Source organism: Aquarana catesbeiana, linkage group LG04, assembly GCF_042186555.1.
Source record: "Aquarana catesbeiana isolate 2022-GZ linkage group LG04, ASM4218655v1, whole genome shotgun sequence".
NCBI lineage: Eukaryota > Metazoa > Chordata > Amphibia > Anura > Ranidae > Aquarana > Aquarana catesbeiana.
The window spans coordinates 246,724,922-246,744,668 of NC_133327.1; positions in this window are offsets into that span (position 1 = coordinate 246,724,922).

Sequence of the window (19,747 nt, forward strand, 5' to 3'; positions counted from 1 at the left end):
TCTGTATAGTTGTATATAAATGCACTTTTTATCTTTCAAAAAGTGTTTCCCAGTGCTAATAATTTCATCCAATTTCTAAATTGCTGCATTTGTACATTTTAAAAGCCAATATAAAGCAATAGTAGTGGTAAAAAAAAGTCCTTGTGGATTTAATTAAACTTTTTTTTGGTCAATTCTCCTTTAAGGGGGTGTGGCAGGGGGCGTGTCCTATGTCTACATACATTTGTTAGTAGGTGTCCCTCATTCCCTTATCAAAATGTTGGTAGGTATCCATATGTAATAGGGATAGGTGTCTGTAGATTTCAGAGGGCAGTCAGATTGTGCCTACATGTTCTAACTGCTCTTAGGCACCTATTGGCTGCTGGGTGCAAAAACATGCATTAACTGCTATAAAAACCGTTATGTTTGGTCATGTATGTCTGTTAAGAGGGGAGTAGGCAGTGCCGGATTTAGACCTTGGGGGGGCCCGGGGCAATTCAAGTTCGGGGGCCCACTCTACATAGAAATTAAAGCGGAGTTCCACCCAAAAATGGAACTTCCGCTGTGCGGATTCCTCCCATCCTCCGGTGTCACATTTGGCACCTTTCAGGGGGCAGGGGGGAGCAGATACCTGTCTAATACAGGTATTTGCTCCCACTTCAGGCTAAAGAACACCTCAGTATCCGCGGTGATCTAGGCCATGTCTGGCCACTCCTCCGCCCCCCCCCGCTGTCTTCTGGGAGACACACAGGTCTCAGAAGACAGCAGGGACCACTCAGGACGTGCAGTGCAACTCACGCATGCGCAGTAGGGAACCAGGCTGTGAAGCCTCAAGGCTTCACTTCCTGATTCCCTTACTAGCAATGTTGGTGCCTCCACCCAGAGCCGAAGGACGGGTCGGCTTCGCGTGAGGACATTGCGGGCGCCCTGGACAGGTAAGTGTCCTTATTTTAAGTCAGCAGCTGCAGTATTTGTAGCTGCTGACTTTTAATTTTCTTTTTTAGGCGGAACTCCTCTTTAAATTATATGACAAATAAAAAATAATAATAAATAAAAACTGAAATGAATGGTAAACCCCACGCCTGTCCTGAATTCGACCAATCTCGTAATTTTGGGTAAAACTTGCCAACAATGTTTTACCCTATTCAAGATTTGGGAGTGTCAGATTCACCCCTTGACGCAATCAGGGTCAAGCGGGGAAGTGAGCTTCTCTCTCATGTTTTTCACTGTGTTAAATCATTGCTGGTCATTAACTTCACTCCCACATGATGGCCTCAGGGCTGTTGCCTGGTACTTTCCAACATTTTTTAAACTTTTACCTTGTCCCACCCACTTGTCTCTCACAAACAAGGCAATAAATTCCGCAATTTCATAAGAGTGCTGAGCAATGTAAATACACGCTTTAAAAATAAATGCTGTTGGTTAAATAGGACACAGAAATCATTGACTATGTCCGTATGAAAGGATCAATATTGCATGACCCAATCGGTGACAAGTAAATATCTCAAATAACTGTAGGGATAATAATGTGACAAATCTGTGACTAAAAAACTGAACCGTGATGAATGAAGAAAAAAATATAATATAAATGAATAAAAAAATAAAAATACAATAAACCCAAAATAAGTCCGTGACTCAACAAAAACAATAATAATGGAAGTCCATCCGTGCTAGATTGATATGCAAAGAAAATAACTTGTCTCCCAGTGCTCTGTGAAATAATGTAACAAAATCTTGCTGTGGTAAAAATTAGAGTGCGTAGACAGACCTCCACCTCTTGGAAAAATTGCTGCCTCTTACCAGACAAAAATGGTCTCTTAATTACAGGAGACCCAGGGAGCGGATGGCTGCAACCCCAGCCAGGGATCTTAAAGGCAGGCACTCAGCATCCAGATCCAGGGACTCTCTCCCACCAGTTCAGACTCACGTGTTCAGACTAAGAGGTCTGAGTCTGAACACGTGAGGAGAAGGCTGGTGGGAGAAAGTCCCTGGATCTGGATGCTGAGTGCCTGCCTTTAAGATCCCTGGCTGGGGTTGCAGCCATCCGCTCCCTGGGTCTCCTGTAATTAAGAGACCATTTTTGTCTGCATGGTGACATTTCCTTGTTTGCGGAGGCTGGTGGGAGAGAGTCCCTGGATCTGGATGCTGAGTGCCTGCCTTTAAGATCCCTGGCTGGGGTTGCAGCCATCCGCTCCCTGGGTCTCCTGTAATTAAGAGACCATTTTTGTCTGGTAAGAGGCAGCAATTTTTCCAAGAGGTGGAGGTCTGTCTACGCACTCTAATTTTTACCACAGCAAGATTTTGTTACATTATTTCACAGAGCACTGGGAGACAAGTTATTTTCTTTGCATATCAATCTAGCACGGATGGACTTCCATTATTATTGTTTTTGTTGAGTCACGGACTTATTTTGGGTTTATTGTATTTTTATTTTTTTATTCATTTATATTATATTTTTTTCTTCATTCATCACGGTTCAGTTTTTTAGTCACAGATTTGTCACATTATTATCCCTACAGTTATTTGAGATATTTACTTGTCACCGATTGGGTCATGCAATATTGATCCTTTCATATGGACATAGTCAATGATTTCTGTGTCCTATTTAACCAACAGCATTTATTTTTAAAGCGTGTATTTACATTGCTCAGCACTCTTATGAAATTCATCTACCTAATGATCACTATTCACCTTCATATCTTTATGAAGTTTTTTACCTCTAATTTTTAGCGCGACTTTTTTGATATATATATGATTTATGGTTTACTACTTTTTAGTCACTGCTTATATATATTAGTGTAAGCGCAATTTTTGTTTTTACCTTAATAAATTCCGCAACACAGTCATGTTAAAACAAACATCTTGAATAGTAAAGTAATATGAGAAATTGATCCCTTTCTTTGCCTGTGAAGTCAAGCTTAGCTACTCTGTATCCTAACACCCACACACAATTTATACATTTTTGCAAAAAAAAAAAAATTTTTAAATTATTACATTTTTTTAAATAAAGGAACTCTAATGCCCCGTACACATGGTCAGATTTTCAGATGGAAAATGTGCGATTAGAGCTTGTTGTTGGAAATTCCGGCCGTGTGTGGGCTCCATTGGACTTTTTCCATCGGATTTTCCAACACACAAAGTTTGAGAGCAGGCTATAAAATTTTCCGACAACAAAATCCAATTGCGTCAATTCCGACCGTGTGTGGACAATTCCGACGCACAAAGTGCCACGCATGCTCAGAATAAATTCCAAGACGAAACTGCTCGGTCTGGTAAAATTAGCGTTCAGAATGGATATAGCACTTTCGTCAGGCTGCAATGTTTTAAATTTGTTTAATGCAGCGCACTCTCTTCTTCTTTATAATGCTAGAAGAATGAAGTCGTTTTGCTGCTCATATTCACACAGAGTTCTCACAAACTTCTTTCTTTATTATTTCTGTTGATTTCATCAATATAATATTTGTATTTGTCACATCTGATTCAAAAATTTTATTTAATGTTATTTTTTTTTTGGTTAGTATTTTTTTCAAGCCTGATTTTTTTTTTTTTTTTTTTTATTCCAGAATATTTTTGGGTGTGTTTTGTGTGTCAAGTTACCACAACACCATTATTATTGAGTATTATTTGTCTCTTGTTAATTTCACATTGTATTTTTGAAATGTACCTGCCTCCTCACAAACAAACTGTCATTTTAGAAGGAAAACACACATAGGCAAGTATAATTGAAACAAAAAATCCTTTATTAAGGGGTCCTACCCAAACAAAGAGGAAGGCAACGCTGGAGAAACAGCAGAAATTGGCGAAGCCTTTGGCCCCCAGGGCACACATCAACTATTTCCCGGCAAAATTGGTGGCCTGAGGAGTCCATATCTAAGGGAGTGCAATCTGGTCCAGAAGTCCAAGAGAATCATGAACAGCAGCAGATGACATGTATGTCCCCAGGCTGTGGTCATACAAGAGCCTGCATCTTTTGTCAGACCAGACTGAACCCAGGGCCATCACTCTCTGGTCTTCCTTCCACGCTTCCTTCCACGCTGTGACTGTGGTGGTGGAGTTGTGTCAGGGGGAGGAGGAGGAAGAGGAGGAGGATGGTCCAACTCACACAGGTGGGTACTGGGTGTGATTTCGCCCCTCACCCCCTTAGTTAAGGTTTTATAAAGAAGGTCCTCACACATGAGGCATTGACCCTCCTGCAAACCATCAGTTTTGTGGCAGCCATGCAGGCAAAGGCCTCTTCAGGATTGGGGAAGGCTCCTGAATCAGCCTGAGTGCTGAATCCTGCACGTTACTCCCCTTCCTGGGTCTTTTGTTTGGAAGGTGGAGGGGTGGGACCTGCGATTCAGTAAGGCTCCTACTGGGCCCGGCCTTCTCCTGGCTGCCACTAACCCCCGCCTTCTCCTGGCTGCCACTAACCCCCGCCTCCTCCTGGCTGCCACATTCCACAGCCTCCTCCTGTGTGCCACATTCCACAGCCTCCTCCTGGCTGAGGTCTTCCTGTGTATGAAAAAGGGACATTGTTTTAGTTTTTACTTCATCAATCACATACAATTTTCATCTCATGACTGTTGAATTGAATGTTAACAAATATAACAGATTATCATTCTGAGCCCAGCATTTTTCATTCTTGTCCCAATTATTTTTGCCCACTACTGTCTATTGATATGTAAAACACTTTATTAAATCAGCAATTAGTGATCAATAATAAAATCTAGCAAACATCATTTATTTATTGACCAGAAATCTATAGAAGAATGCTATACCTGGCTCCAGCTGGGCTCCTCCACTTCTTCCTGGCTGGAAGTCCCAGGTTGGACATCGGAAGCCTCAGCTGGGGTGGAAGATAGAGTGGAAGGAAGAGTGCAAGGAAGGGTTGAGAGGGATTCCGTGACTTCAGTCTGGTCTGACAGAAATCGCAGCCTCTCATAGTACCACAGCCTGGGGACATAAATGTCATCTGCTGCAGCTCAGGATCTCTGGGAATCCGTGACCTTTTTGCGCTCCCTAAGATAAGTGCTCCTTAGGCCACCAATTTTGGCTTTTAAATTGGGGATGGTTGCCGTGGGGACCACCGGCTTCACCAACTCCAGCAGTTTCTCCAGCGCTGCCTGCCTCTTTTGTTTATTATTATACTGCGGGTGTTTGATATGCAACAGACAGGGCAGCTCCCTGTATTTGTCTATGAACAGGGGGAGGAAGTTGTGGTCATTGAAGCCATCCATTTTATCTGCAATACACAAGACAAAACCCTAATGTCAGGCTAAAGTCTCCTAATCTTGTCCCAATATAGGCCTCAATCTCGAAGCAGTATAGGCCCAATTTTTAATCTTACCTTTGTGCCTCCGATACTCCTTCCTCCGCTCACAGATCGTATGTACTACGCACGCGTGTTACGCTTTATATACACTGTGCATGCGTGAAACTCCGCCCGCCCCTGACGTTCTTTCTAGTCTATTCCCCGCCCCTTCTCGTTTGGTGCAGTGGGGAAGAGCACATGGCGGAGACACAGCAGGTGCGTGCTAATTACAGCAACGAGGAGGAGGAGGAGGAAAGCCCGGAGCTAGAAACATCCCGATCCTGGAGGAGACGATTTAAGGCCTCAAATATGTCCTTTGGGGAGATGTTGGAGATGGTGGACATACTGAAGAGGGCCGACTATGATGGCAAGTATGGACCTTATCCCAACCCCAATGTCAGAAAGGCCAAGATTATGACTAAAGTTGTCAAGAGTCTGCAGAAGAATTTTGGGGTACGGCGATCCAAGGATCAACTCAGGAAGCTGTGGTCGGACCTCAAATTAAGGGAGCACGAGCAGTACAGAAGGATCAGGAGAGTGTTGCAAAAAAGTAAGTAGTTGTGATGTGTTCCTATTCTTTATTTTTCTAATGTTCGTGCTGCTCCATGTGCTTTTCTTAACTGTTGTACAGTTTAAAAGGGCAACTTTCACGTTCATGGGCACATTATTCGTTCGTATGAAACATTGTTCGTTCGGCATAAAAAACACCATGTTTTTGACATATGCATTTGAATACATTTTTGCTAGCCTACTTCTCTTCAAATAATTTTGTTGTCTAGATGGGTTGTTAACTAGAATGAAATGCAAACTAGATTCTGTGTAAGGAGAGGACACTCAGCAGCTGTTTGGACGCTGGAGCACTAGTGTGGGACACCAGAACACCCTTTTTATTAGGGGGCCCACCGAAGTGCTCCAGTGGATACTATAGGGGTGTCTCCATCTGTGAAGCTTGTCCAAAACAGATAAGTATTCAAGATTGACAAAGTAAAAAAATATTTCGTCATCTTGCAACTATGCCAATTGTACACCACTTCCAAGCAATGTTTCATATTCCTATTTCTGCCATCAAATATCTGTGTGCTAAGTATACCTATTTTTTTTACATAGGGGCTAAAAGACTCGGATGACACCACTCATCAGAGGAGACCACAGGCCCCCCACCTCATGAGGAAGTGGAGATCCCCCAAAGCCAACAGGAGGAGGAAGGAGACGTGGTGGAAATTGTCACCAGGACAGGTGAGTGTCTGCGACCACAGGCTCAGGTAAGAGATGGATGCCTGCATATTTATAATATATAGTGTTTTTGTTTCTATATTTTTAGGTGATCGTGATGTTGTGGATCCAGGTCATTTCACCAGTGAGAGTGCCCAGATCCTGATCGGGGAGATCATGGGGTGTAATAGGGACTTGGAAAACATCCAGAAAAACATCAATGATGTTCAAAACAAAATGAAGAACATCATTGATGTTTTAGGGAGAGTTTAAAACACCTCCAAATCCCTTACTTTTTTGTGCTTTTTTGAATCTAAAAATTATTCTCATTTTACATTTTTTGACATATTCTCGAAAAGCCAAATTTTGAAGATGCACAGAGTGTGTCAACATGTGCTATCTGCCATCATGGGAGATCAATGGACGCGTTTTGTGGGTGCAACCCCATCCTCAATAATAAAGTAGCTGAGAGGAAGGGGTTGCACCCCCAAAACACGTCCCTTGATCCCCCGTGATGGCAGCTAACACATGTTGACATTCGGCAATTTGTGTGCATCTTCAAAATTTGGCTTTTCCAGGGGTGACTTCACCCCATCTGAACGCAATATTAAACACAGTTTAGAATACTCATGTCTGATATTGCCTTCAATTTCAAACAAAGTTGAACTTTGTAAGTTCCAGATGTGTGTATTTCTTGTTGCTTTTAAACATGCCTGTTTTACCTTAAATGGACATTTCTACTTTTATTATAATGTGACCCAAAAAATTGTTATACAACAAACATGTTGGTTTGTTTTAAAAACCTTTTAGAAATGCACATGTGATTGTGCTGGTATTAAAAAGATTGATAATTAAGAATGTGTGGCTTCTTCTTTCAATTCTCCACAACTTTTGTTGTGGTAAAATTGTGGTTTTCTGTGACAATGGGGGTTATATCCTAAGGGCAAATCCACTTTGCACTACAAGTGCCGTTTCAGTGCAGTCTCAAGTGCACTTGTAGTGCAAAGTGTCTTTGCCTTTAGTAAATAACACCCAACAGTGCTTTCTAATGTTACACAATCACGCCATTTTCAGGACTACCCACATTTCAGTCAGGGTCAGCTAAAAGAAACACAAGCAGTAAATGTCAGCAAATATTTTACTAGTTCAAATTATTTTTTTATTTAAAAAATGTCTCAGACATTGTCTGGCATATAGATGGCCGTCAGGGTTTGTTCATTTACATGAATTCCGGATTCAGGCCCAACTGAGCCAGCATAGTTTGCAGAATTTCTCCTTAAAAAGTTGTGTAGAACACAGCAAGCCAGGATGATATGATTGAGTTTATATTCCGCCATATGTATGGGTGTAATGATCCCCAGAGCCTGGGGGGAGATGCCTGTCGAGAACTTAAAGTCCTGTAGGCTTCTCCCCGTCGCCAAGTACAGCAGGGTGGCGACTAACCTCTGCTCCGGAGTGATGGGTTTCCTCATGCAGGTATCCTGCCTGCTAATATAAGGGGTCAGCAAAGCCAACAAACGGTGAAATACAGGGTCCGTCATCTAGAGAAAGTTCCTGAAATCATCAGGATTATTCTCACGGATCTCACAGAGCAAAGGCATGTGACAGAACTGGTCACGCTGGAGCAACCGGTTCTTGGTCCATGAACTCCTTCTCGCCCTGTTCATGGACTGGGCTTGTGTCAAGGTAAGGACCCCAACACCAAGCCCCCACACAGCACGAACTCTACAAGGAGTACGTACATGCAACATGGCTAGAAAACGGTCGGCTGCTCAGAACGAAGTAACAGAACGCACTGAAGAACAGCAAGGCCTGTGAAGAGTGACCTGAAAATCAGTAACGAACAAACACGAACACAATGACAAGTCAATTGTACTCGCTGCATGCACTGAAGACCAGATACAAACCCACAAGCACAAACTGAACAGCAGAAAACGATCTGAAAGCCACGAGTCTGAAAAAGCGTGAATCGTCTCTCACCAAACTTTTACTAACACGAGATTAGCAAAAGGAGCACAAAGGGTGCCGCGCTTGGTTCTGAACTGCCCTTTTATAGCCTCATCGTACGTGGTGTACGTGACCGCATTCTTGGTGATCGGAATTTCCGGCAACTTTGTGCGACCGTGTGTATGCAAAACAAGTTTGAGCCAACATCCATCGGAAAAAATCCATGGATTTTGTTGTCGGAATGTCCGATCAATGTCCGATCGTGTGTACGGGGCATAAGGCTCCCTCTGGCAGTGGGGCCCCCTCTAGCAGGGGGGCCCTGGACAATTTCCCCTTTTGCCCCCTTGTTAATCTGGCACTGGGAGGCAGTGTTCGGGCACCAGTTGGACAGTTGGTTTCAAACTTATAGTATTTATTGCTTAGGTGAAGGAATATTTGCTTAGGACTGCATGTAGGTACATTGACATGAAACATCTGTCTAATGCAGATATCAAGGATAGTCATCTCTTTCCTCTACACAGGCTATCCCTCCTTCAGTCAATCATAAATGCTGCAGCCAAACTCATCTACCTTACCTTACCAACCACTCAGCCTGCCACCCCTCTCTTCCAACTGAATTTTTCATTCTTTCATTAGCTCATTCTCCAGAGTTATTACCTTTGTACTGCTTGCCCCACCCTATTAGATTGTAAGCTCTTATAAGCAGGGCCTGCTTAACCCTCTTGTATTTTATTGTATGGTAACTGTACTGTCTCCCTATAGGAGCTACTATTAGGATCCCTCACCAGGATTGATGCAGTAAGGATGGCAGATAAAAAGAAAACAATCCACCGCGCTAGGTGATAACTTAAATAAATATAAGTCCTTCACAGTCCCAATTTAAGTGCCTGTGCTCAATAATAAATCTTTGTTCCAAAATGCTCAGACTGAGTGCCCCACATAGATGTGCACTCACCCCTAGGAGTTGACCAACTATCTCTAGTGTGGTTGTTCAAGCATGTGGGAAGACCACTGAAGAGATCCGTTGCTGGTGGCTCTTGCAGTGGATATGCCTCATATACTGTAAGTGGATAGAAATAACAGAGAAGAAACCTCACTGCGCAATGTTGTTGAAAAATGTATTGGTAAAACAATTAAAAATTACATTCACAATGGTGCCTATCGTCCTGGCACCCGGCGTGTATAGCAGGTGATATTTTGGGGAAATCGTCCCACACCGACACACTTCTGCCCACGCAATCCTCCGGGAATTGAGCTGAACCACGGTAGAGGTAAACAACACACTGTGGGCCGATTTCCCCCAAAAAATCACCTGCTAAACAGGCCGTGTGCCAGGGCGATAGGCACCATTACATGTGAGTGTGGTTTTTAATTATTTTACCAATACATTTTTCAATGGCATTGCGCAATGAGGTTTCCTCTCTGTTATTCCTATCCACTTATATAAGGCATATCCACTGCAAGAGCTGCCAGCAGCGGATCTCTTCAGGGGTCTCCCCACACACTTGAGCAGATGATGCTCCTTGGCCACCGGCTGCATTTTAAAAGGTTTGTGCTCTGGTCTTCACGTAGTCTTTACCAGAGTCACCGATGGTTGGAAAAGCTGCAAAGGGAACCCTGAGAGCAAGGACCCTGGGATGACCTTGTTGACAGGACAGATTAGCCAAGGCAAGTACGAGAGTTTACATAGGATACTAGCGAAGGTCAGGCCAAGGATCAGTAGCAAGGCAGAAAACCAAAGCATGGTACCTGGAGAAAGACAGATGTCAGTAATAAGGTCAACATAGATGAGGCACAATGTCAGGATAGAAAGCTGGGTCAGTAACCAAGGCTTATTCAGGATCAAACAGGTCTCATCCAGATGGATTCTTGCATGTGTAATGATCTCCAAACACCCAGAAATGCACATACTCACAGCACTAGTTCACAACACATTTACATGCCCACAGGTAAGTGTCTTATACAGCAGCTGCTACTGCTGATTATTTTTTAAGGATGCAAATTATGGGGCTTTTATCCTGATCCCGGTTTATCCACCTAGTGTGTCACTAACATGCAGTAAATATACAGGATGAGAGATTTTATTGGGAACATTTATGTTCCACTCAGAGGCTCACTGAGTAGTGAATCCAGGTTCATCCTTCACTTTTAGAAACAAGTCGTCCATGGAATCACTTTCTCTATTCTCACGTGTTCCCTTTTAGGCTACCCACAGAGTTTCCATATAAACATTAAAGCGGAATTAAAACCATCAATTTAACTGTTTGCCAAAGCAGTTACAATCAAGACATGCCAAGAATGATAACTGTCACAGTTGCTTGTGCTCTCAACCAGTTTCAGCCCATCCATTAGGGTCTCCGCCTCTCCCTATCCATGCGTTCAGCCCCCTAATCTACATGCAGGGCTCCGGACCATGGATTCCAATTGGGGGGGGTTAAGCACATGATTAGAGCCAGATTCTCTAAAAGGCTTTAAAAAGGGGTGGGCTCAGGGCACAGAGCACTGCACTCCCGGGGTCACTCAGTTCAGGCTCATGGACCAGCTCGGGTGGACAGAGCGGAAGTAGCAGTCCAGGACAACAGGGATAGTCAGGAGATAAGCCAAAGGCCGGGGCAATGAGCAGACAGGAAAACACGCCAAAGGTCGGGGTATCAGGCAGACAGAGATAGTCAATTACAAGCCAAGGTCGGTAAACAGAATCAGATTGCAGTGCACAGGTTAATATAGTGTTTCCTGTTAGGAGCTGAGGTGGAGCCATGCTTGAGGGAAGATTACTTAAGCACACAGGTGAACAGCTATCCATCTCTAAGCTGAACACAACAGAGAGGTAAGCAGACAGACAGACATGAACATTACTGCAGATTCATGACCATACCTCCCCTATTACGAGGCCTCCCCCGCTTGGGCCCAGGCTTGGAGGGAAACCTCAGATGAAATCTCCTCAAAAGATGAGGCACAAAGACATCAGATGCAGTGATCCAAGACCTCTCCTCAGGACCAAACCCTTTCCAATGCACAAGGTACTGAAGAATGCCTTTACGGAGACGGGAAGTCAAAATTTGACTAACCTCATATCCTGATTATCCTCAGAAACCAGGCCCACGGTAGGGAGAGGACGAGAGAACTTATTGAGGACTAAAGACTTCAGAAGGGAAACATGGAAGGAGTTTGAGATCTTGAGGCTTTTTGGAATCTGAAGTTCAGAGAAGGAACCTGGAGTTTGATGTTTCTGGTGGAAAGCCAGACTTTGTCCCCTGGCTGTAGAGAAGGCGGTTTACGCCTGCGATGGTCGGCAAAAACTTTGAATTTGACAGCAGCTGCCCGGAGGGAATCATGAACGTTAACCCAAACAGAACTGAAAGATCCCTTAGCTGTACCTAAAGCTGGAATGTCTGGAGAACAGGTCATAGGAAGAGGGAGCTGAGGGTGTCTTCCATAAACTGTGAAAAAGGGTGTCTTCTGAAAACTGGTGTTTACATGATTGTTGTGAGAGAATTCTGCCCACGGGAGTAGAGAGGACCAATCGTCATGATGAGCAGAGACTAAGGTGCAAAGTAAGGCCTCTAACTCCTGATTAACCCTCTCAGTCTGTCCATTGGATTGAGGGTGGTAAGAAGAGGAAAAATCCAAGGGATTTGCAATAGGCTCCCCAAAAGCGAGAAGTAAATTGAACACCCTTGTGGGAAACAATATGAAAAGGAACCCCATGGAGGCGGAAGATTTCTTGAACAAAGATGGGAACCAAAGCAGGAGTAGAAGGGAGACCAGGAAGTGGAACAAAATGAGCCATCTTGGAGAACCAATCAATTACCACCCAAATGACTGTATTATTCTCAGACAGTGGAAGATCGGTGAAAAAATCCATGGCAATGTGAGACCAGGGCTCCTTAGGAATGGGAAAGGGCATGAGAAGACAAGCAGGAGCTTGTGTGGAGGATTTAGACTGAGCACAGTAATCTTTTGACATCTGAGCAGAGAGTAGACCACCAATAGTGGCAGGAAGGATCGGAGGAACCCGATCCACCTTAGAATCATGTCTCCAGCAAAGGATCTTAGTTCTTAGCTCAGTGGGGATGAAGGTCTTGCCAGGAGGAATTTTTGACTCCAGGTTGGTAGAATGGGCAAGAATGCATGAGGTCAGAATGATCGGCTCAGGTTCTGGGGTGGGCTCCTCATCCAAAGTGTCAAATGACCTATAGAGTGCATCAGCCCGACTGTTGCAGAAACCAGGTTTGTACGTACTGTCAGGGAAGTCATCCGCAGAATACAGCTAATGCTCGCAAGCATACACTTGTGCGCAGGCGCCGACAAGGGATTCACAGAACAACTACGGGCGCATCAGCGAATGCGCGTTCGCGCGTTCGCGATCGCGCGTGCGCGCGCACGCCTGTCATCAGAACTGGCGCCAGACGGCCTATTTAAACACAGACTTAGTACTGGCTGGTTGCTGCTTGGTCTACAGCGTGTACCTGAATTCTTGCTACCTGTGTTGACTTCCGATCATCGTTCTGGCCTGCTCCCTGACTTCTCTCCTGCCTGCTGTTTGTACCTGATCTGCCTACCTGCTGCCGAACCTGCCTGTGACCTGACCTCTCTCCTGCCTGCTGTTTGTACCTGATCTGCCTACCTGCTGCCGAACCTGCCTGTGACCTGACCTCTCTCCTGCCTGCTGTTTGTACCTGATCTGCCTACCTGCTCCCGAACCTGCCTGTGACCTGACCTCCCTCCTGCCTGCTGTTTGTACCTGATCTGCCTACCTGCTGCCGAACCTGCCTGTGACCTGACCTCTCTACTGCCTGCTGTTTGTACCTGATCTGCCTACCTGCTGCCGAACCTGCCTGTGACCTGACCTCTCTCCTGCCTGCTGTTTGTACCTGATCTGCCTACCTGCTGCCGAACCTACCTGTGACCTGACCTCTCTCCTGCCTGCTGTTTGTACCTGATCTGCCTACCTGCTGCCGAACCTGCCTGTGACCTGTCCTCTCTCCTGCCTGCTGTTGTACCTGATCTGCCTAGCCGTTGCCTAATCTGTCTGTGACCTGACCACGTTCCTGCCAGCCGAGTCATCTGATCTGTCTCTCTGCTGCCGAGACCTGCCAGTGATCCAGCGACTCCCCTGTCTACTTCCAGTCAAGTCCAGCCGTCCACCTCTGTGTTCCGGCAACTTCCTGCTCAGACTTCAGGACTTCCATAGGCACTCTTACTCCGCCGTGCTCCAGCGCCAGCTGTTCCACTACCAGCGGCCCTTGAGTCGGAGTTGTACGGGAGGCCTTCCTCTACACGTCAGGCTTGCCATCAGGTACGTGACAGTACCAAGCAGCCATGACTGAACCTGCAGGAGGAACCTCTCCCCTACATGAAGTCTGCCAATGCCTCACAGGCCTTACTCAAGCGGTCAAGTCCCTGCAGGAGAAATATGTGCGTCTGGTGGAGCATGTGCAAGTCCAGCTCTCTTCGGCCATTCCCGCTGCAATGATGACATCCCCAGAACCACGAGTACCTAATCCTGACAGATTTTCTGGAGATCGGACTCAGTTCAGAGCATTCCGCAATGCCTGTCAGCTTTATTTTTCACTCCAGCCACGGACTTTTTCTGCAGAGACTACAAAGGTGGGGTTCATCATATCCCTACTTCAAGGTGAACCCCAAACCTGGGCTCCTCGTCTGTTGGAAAAGAAGGACTTACAACTAAATACCATGTCCTCTTTCTTCCAAGCAATGTCCAAGATATACGAGGACCCTCTACTAACCACTACTGCCGAGTCCTCTCTCCATGCACTCCGACAAGGCCGCAGAGCGGTCGAGGACTATATAAGGGATTTCAAGTGCTGGAATGCAGATACCCACTGGAATAATGCAGCCCTGCGACATCAGTTTCACCTGGGGTTATCGGAGGACTTAAAAGACGAGTTAGCTCGTGTGGGTGCTCCAAGTACCCTGGAGGACTTAATCACATTATCAATCCAGATCGACCGTCGTCTGCGAGAGCGCAGGCGGGAGAAGTCAGCAGTTCCTGTTCGGCCGACATCTGTCAGGTCGGCCTCTCCTGCATTAGAAACTGTAACACCCACACGGCTAGGCTTGATTCGCCCGTCGCTGTCCCCTGAGGAACGGACACGACGTCTTCAAGGCAACCTCTGCCTTTACTGCGGCAGGGCGGGTCACCATGTACGGACTTGTCCAGCTAAGGGACGCGGATCCTCTCCTGCTTCTCCAGCAAGTCAGGCGGTCCCTCCAGCAACTTCTGCTTAATTGGCACTTCCTGTTACCTTTCAGCTCCCAGGGAGAAGCGTGTCAGCTACTGCAATTGTGGACTCTGGGGCGTGCAGTTGCTTCATTGATCTGGCATTTGCTGCCCAACAAGGTATTCCTCTTCAATCCAAAGAGCAGGGACTTACCGTATTTCTGGCTGACGGCTCTCGTATAAAGTCCGGATTGGTAACCCAGGAGACCCCTCCACTGTTAACTATGACCTCTACTGGTCATAAGGAACTTTTGCGTCTAGATGCCATTTCTTCACCTCTGTACCCCGTCATTTTTGGTCTACCATGGCTACAGGCCCATAACCCGGAGGTGGACTGGAAATCAGGCAGTATCAAGTACCAATCATCTTACTGCCAGAAGCACTGTCTGTCCAATCCCACTGCTGCACCCACCACCCTGTTGTGTATGGACGTTGATGCTGAGCTCTGCCAAAAGGTGCCTGGGGCCTATCACGAGTTCCTTGATGTATTCAGTAAACGGGGAGCAGACACCTTACCTCCACACAGGGCTTACGATTGCCCCATTGAGCTCCTTTCTGGGGCTGCTATTCCATTTGGTCGGATTTTCCCACTGTCTGAGAAAGAATTAGCAGCTCTAAAGGAATATATTGATGAGAGCCTCCAGAAAGGCTTCATTCGCCCTTCTACCTCACCTGCCGGGGCGGGAATATTCTTCGTGGAGAAGAAGGACCATTCACTACGGCCATTTGTAGATTACCGGGACCTGAACAAGATCACGGTGAAAAACCATTATCCTCTTCCCTTGGTTCCTGAGCTTTTCCAAAGACTTCGTTCTGCTACTATTTTTACTAAACTTGACCTGAGGGGAGCCTACAACCTCATCCGCATACGCCAAGGGGACGAGTGGAAAACCGCCTTCCGTACTCGTTTTGGCCACTACGAGTATCTCGTCATGCCCTTCGGCTTGTGTAACGCCCCGGCTACCTTCCAACACTTCATCAATGACGTCTTCAAAGACTACCTGGACATTTTTGTTATTGTTTATTTAGATGACATTCTGGTGTTCTCTACCTCCCTTGCTGACCATCGGGAGCATGTCAAGAATGTTCTCTGCCGTCTCCGCTTACATGGACTCTATGCCAAACCCGAGAAATGCGAGTTTGAGCGGCAGCGTATCCAGTTCTTGGGCTTGATCATTTCTACAGGAGGGATTGAAATGGACCCTCAAAAAGTGTCTGCAATCCTGACCTGGCCTGCGCCCACTGATAAGAAGGGGATCCAGCGGTTCATTGGGTTTGCTAATTTTTACCGCAGATTTATCAAGAACTTTTCAGCTATCATCTCACCAATTACCCAACTTACCAAACAGGGTGCTCGTTTCCGCTGGTCTCCCGAAGCCCAGGCTGCCTTTGAAACTCTTAAAGGACTGTTTACAACTGCCCCTGTACTAAGCCACCCAGATCCGGCACTACCTTACATTCTGGAGGTAGATGCTTCCGAAAGTGCAGTCGGGGGAGTTCTGTCCCAGCGCCAAGGTCCCAAGGATTTAGTCCATCCTGTAGCTTTTTTCTCCAGAAAACTTGCTCCAGCGGAGAGAAACTACGACGTGGGAGATCGGGAGCTTCTTGCCATAAAGGCCGCCCTGGAAGAGTGGAGGTATTTGTTAGAAGGAGCCGCTCATCCAATATTGATTTATACAGACCACAAGAACCTTGAATATTTAAGGACTGCCAAAAGACTAAGACCTCGACAGGCCCGATGGGCACTCTTTTTTTCAAGGTTCTTGTTCCACATCACCTATAGACCCGGATCAAAGAACGTCAAGCCTGATGCGCTGTCACGTATGTTCGAGGATCCAAAGGTTTTACCAGTACCTGACACCATCCTACCAGCAGGAAATTTTCTGTTGCTACAGTCCGATCTCATGTCACAGTTGAAGCAGGCGTCCGCAGTTTCCCCTGATCCTGTCGGAGAGACGTTACAGGCAAGAGATGGACTTCTTTGGAGAGGGAACAAAGTCTTCGTCCCAGAAGCAGTCCGTTTATCAGTTCTAGAACTCTGCCATGATCACCCTCTAGCAGGTCACTTTGGCATTCGCAAAACAATAAACTTAATGCAACGCACATTTTGGTGGCCTAATATGGAGAAGGACTGCAAGGAATATATAGACACTTGCATTACTTGCATCCGGAGTAAGAACATCTGAAATAAGGCGTGGGGTTTGCTCAGACCTTTACCTGTGCCCGACAGGCCGTGGACCATGATCTCCATGGATTTTATAGTTGAGCTACCTCCCTCTGAAAACTGTACAGCCATCTTCGTCATAGTAGACCGGCTAACTAAGATGGCTCATTTCCTACCCTTGAAGGGTACACCCTCTGCTGCTGAGACTGCTCGAGTATTTATTAAGGAAATCGTTAGACTCCATGGGGTACCCATCGACATTGTCTCTGACCGCGGAGTCCAATTTACTTCAAGGTTTTGGAGGGCACTGTGTGAAGCCTTAAGGATTAAACTTTCCATGTCATCCGCATATCATCCGCAGTCTAACGGTCAGACTGAACGGACCAATCAGACGCTGGAACAGTACATCCGTTGTTTCACTTCATTTGTGCAGGATGATTGGGTGTCTCTCTTACCCTTAGCCGAGTTTGCATATAACAACTCCTGTCATGCAGCCACCAAGCAATCTCCATTCTTCTCTAATTATGGCTTCCCACCTTTTTGCCTGACCTTGTCCCTGAGTCTTCAGTACCAGCTGTCCAAAGCACTGTAGACTTCTTTAATCGCAATAACAAGCTGTTGAAAGAGACCGTAACCAAGGCTCAACAGGATAATAAAAGAGCTTTTGATAGGAAGAGGAGAGGGGAACTCATTCTGCAACCAGGGGACCGGGTTTGGTTGGCAACAACAAATCTGAGACTGGCCTGCCCGTCAAAGAAGTTGGCCCCTAAATTCCTTGGGCCGTTTCCTGTGAGGAGAAGGATTAATGATGTTTCCTACGAACTATCCCTACCAGAATCCTTCAGCATACATCCGGTATTTCATGTATCTTTGTTAAAGCCCGCATTGCCTGATCCCTTTCCTAATTGGGAGTCTAGACCACCTGAACCGGTGATGGTCAGTGGAGACGAGGAGTTCGAGGTGGAAGCGATTGTAGACTGTAGAAGGAGAAGGGGTCAATTACAATATCTGATCAAGTGGAGAGGTTATGGACCGGAGGAGAACTCCTGGGAACCAGAGCGGAATGTACATGCTATGGACTTAATACGTGCCTTCTTCCGCAGACATCCCCTGAAGAGGAACCATCTGGGCATCCGGAGGCTGCCCGTAAGGGGGGGGCAATGTCAGGGAAGTCATCCGCAGAATACAGCTAATGCTCGCAAGCATACACTTGTGCGCAGGCGCCGGCAAGGGATTCACAGAACAACTACGGGCGCATCAGCGAATGCGCGATCGCGCGTTCGCGATCGCGCGCGCACGCCTGTCATCAGAACTGGCGCCAGACGGCCTATTTAAACACAGACTTAGTACTGGCTGGTTGCTGCTTGGTCTACAGCGTGTACCTGAATTCTTGCTACCTGTGTTGACTTCCGATCATCGTTCCGGCCTGCTCCCTGACTTCTCTCCTGCCTGCTGTTTGTACCTGATCTGCCTACCTGCTGCCGAACCTGCCTGTGACCTGACCTCTCTCCTGCCTGCTGTTTGTACCTGATCTGCCTACCTGCTGCCGAACCTGCCTGTGACCTGACCTCTCTCCTGCCTGCTGTTTGTACCTGATCTGCCTACCTGTTGCCGAACCTGCCTGTGACCTGACCTCTCTCCTGCCTGCTGTTGTACCTGATCTGCCTAGCCGTTGCCTAATCTGTCTGTGACCTGACCACGTTCCTGCCAGCCGAGTCATCTGATCTGTCTCTCTGCTGCCGAGACCTGCCAGTGATCCAGCGACTCCCCTGTCTACTTCCAGTCAAGTCCAGCCGTCCACCTGTGTGTTCCGGCAACTTCCTGCTCAGACTTCAGGACTTCCATAGGCACTCTTACTCCGCCGTGCTCCAGCGCCAGCTGTTCCACTACCAGCGGCCCTTGAGCCGGAGTTGTACGGGAGGCCTTCCTCTACACGTCAGGCTCGCCATCAGGTACGTGACACGTACAGTGGAACTTTGGTTAAAGAGTAACGCGGTTAACGAGCATTTTGAAAGGCGAGCAACTTTTTAAGAAAAATCCTGACTTGGTTTGCGAGTGTTGTCTCGCAAAATGAGCAGAATTCAAGCTAATGTGGTGTGCAGTACCGCATTTGGCCAGAGGTGACACTCAAAACGGTTCGATGCCGTTCCGAAATACTTGGAATCACTCAGAAATACTCGGAAACACTCGGAAACACTCAGAAATAATCTTTCCGAGCCTTTCCGAGGGTTTCCGAGTTCAGCCGAGCTGCCCCCGAGTATTTCCGAGGCTCTCTGGCGCCCCCCCCACCTCTGGCCACATGGGGTATTACATGCATTAGAAGTCAATGCGAAACAAATTATCTTCGTTTCCATTGACTTCTATGGGGAAACTTGCTTTGATATGTGAGTGCTTTGGATCACAAGCATTCTCCTGGAACGGATTATTCTCGTAATCCAAGGTTCCACTGTAATCGTAAAATTTAAGCGGGAAAAGAAAAGGCTCCATCTGGCCTGTCTGGGATTCAGTCATTTGGCATTCTTTAAGTACTGCAGATTTTTATGATCAGTGAAAAACGTTATGGAGTGAGGGGAACCCTCCAAGAGATGACGCCACTCCTCTAACGCCAATTTAAATGCAGGAAGTTTCCGATCACCAATAGCATAATTTTTCTCTGTCTGGGTACATTTTTGGAGAAGAACACACATGTTTGACGTTTCTTCTCAAAGGATTGAAGAAGCACAGCTCCCACCCCCATTGAGGAAGCATCCACTTTAATTACAAAATGGATCCCCAGGACTAGGTCTCCTCAAGGGAGGTCCAGAAACAAAGGCCTGTTTAAATCATGAAATGCAGAGACAGCTTTAGGGGACCACTCCTTGGCATTCGCACCCTTCTTGGTCAAGGCGAAAATAGGTGCAGCAATGGA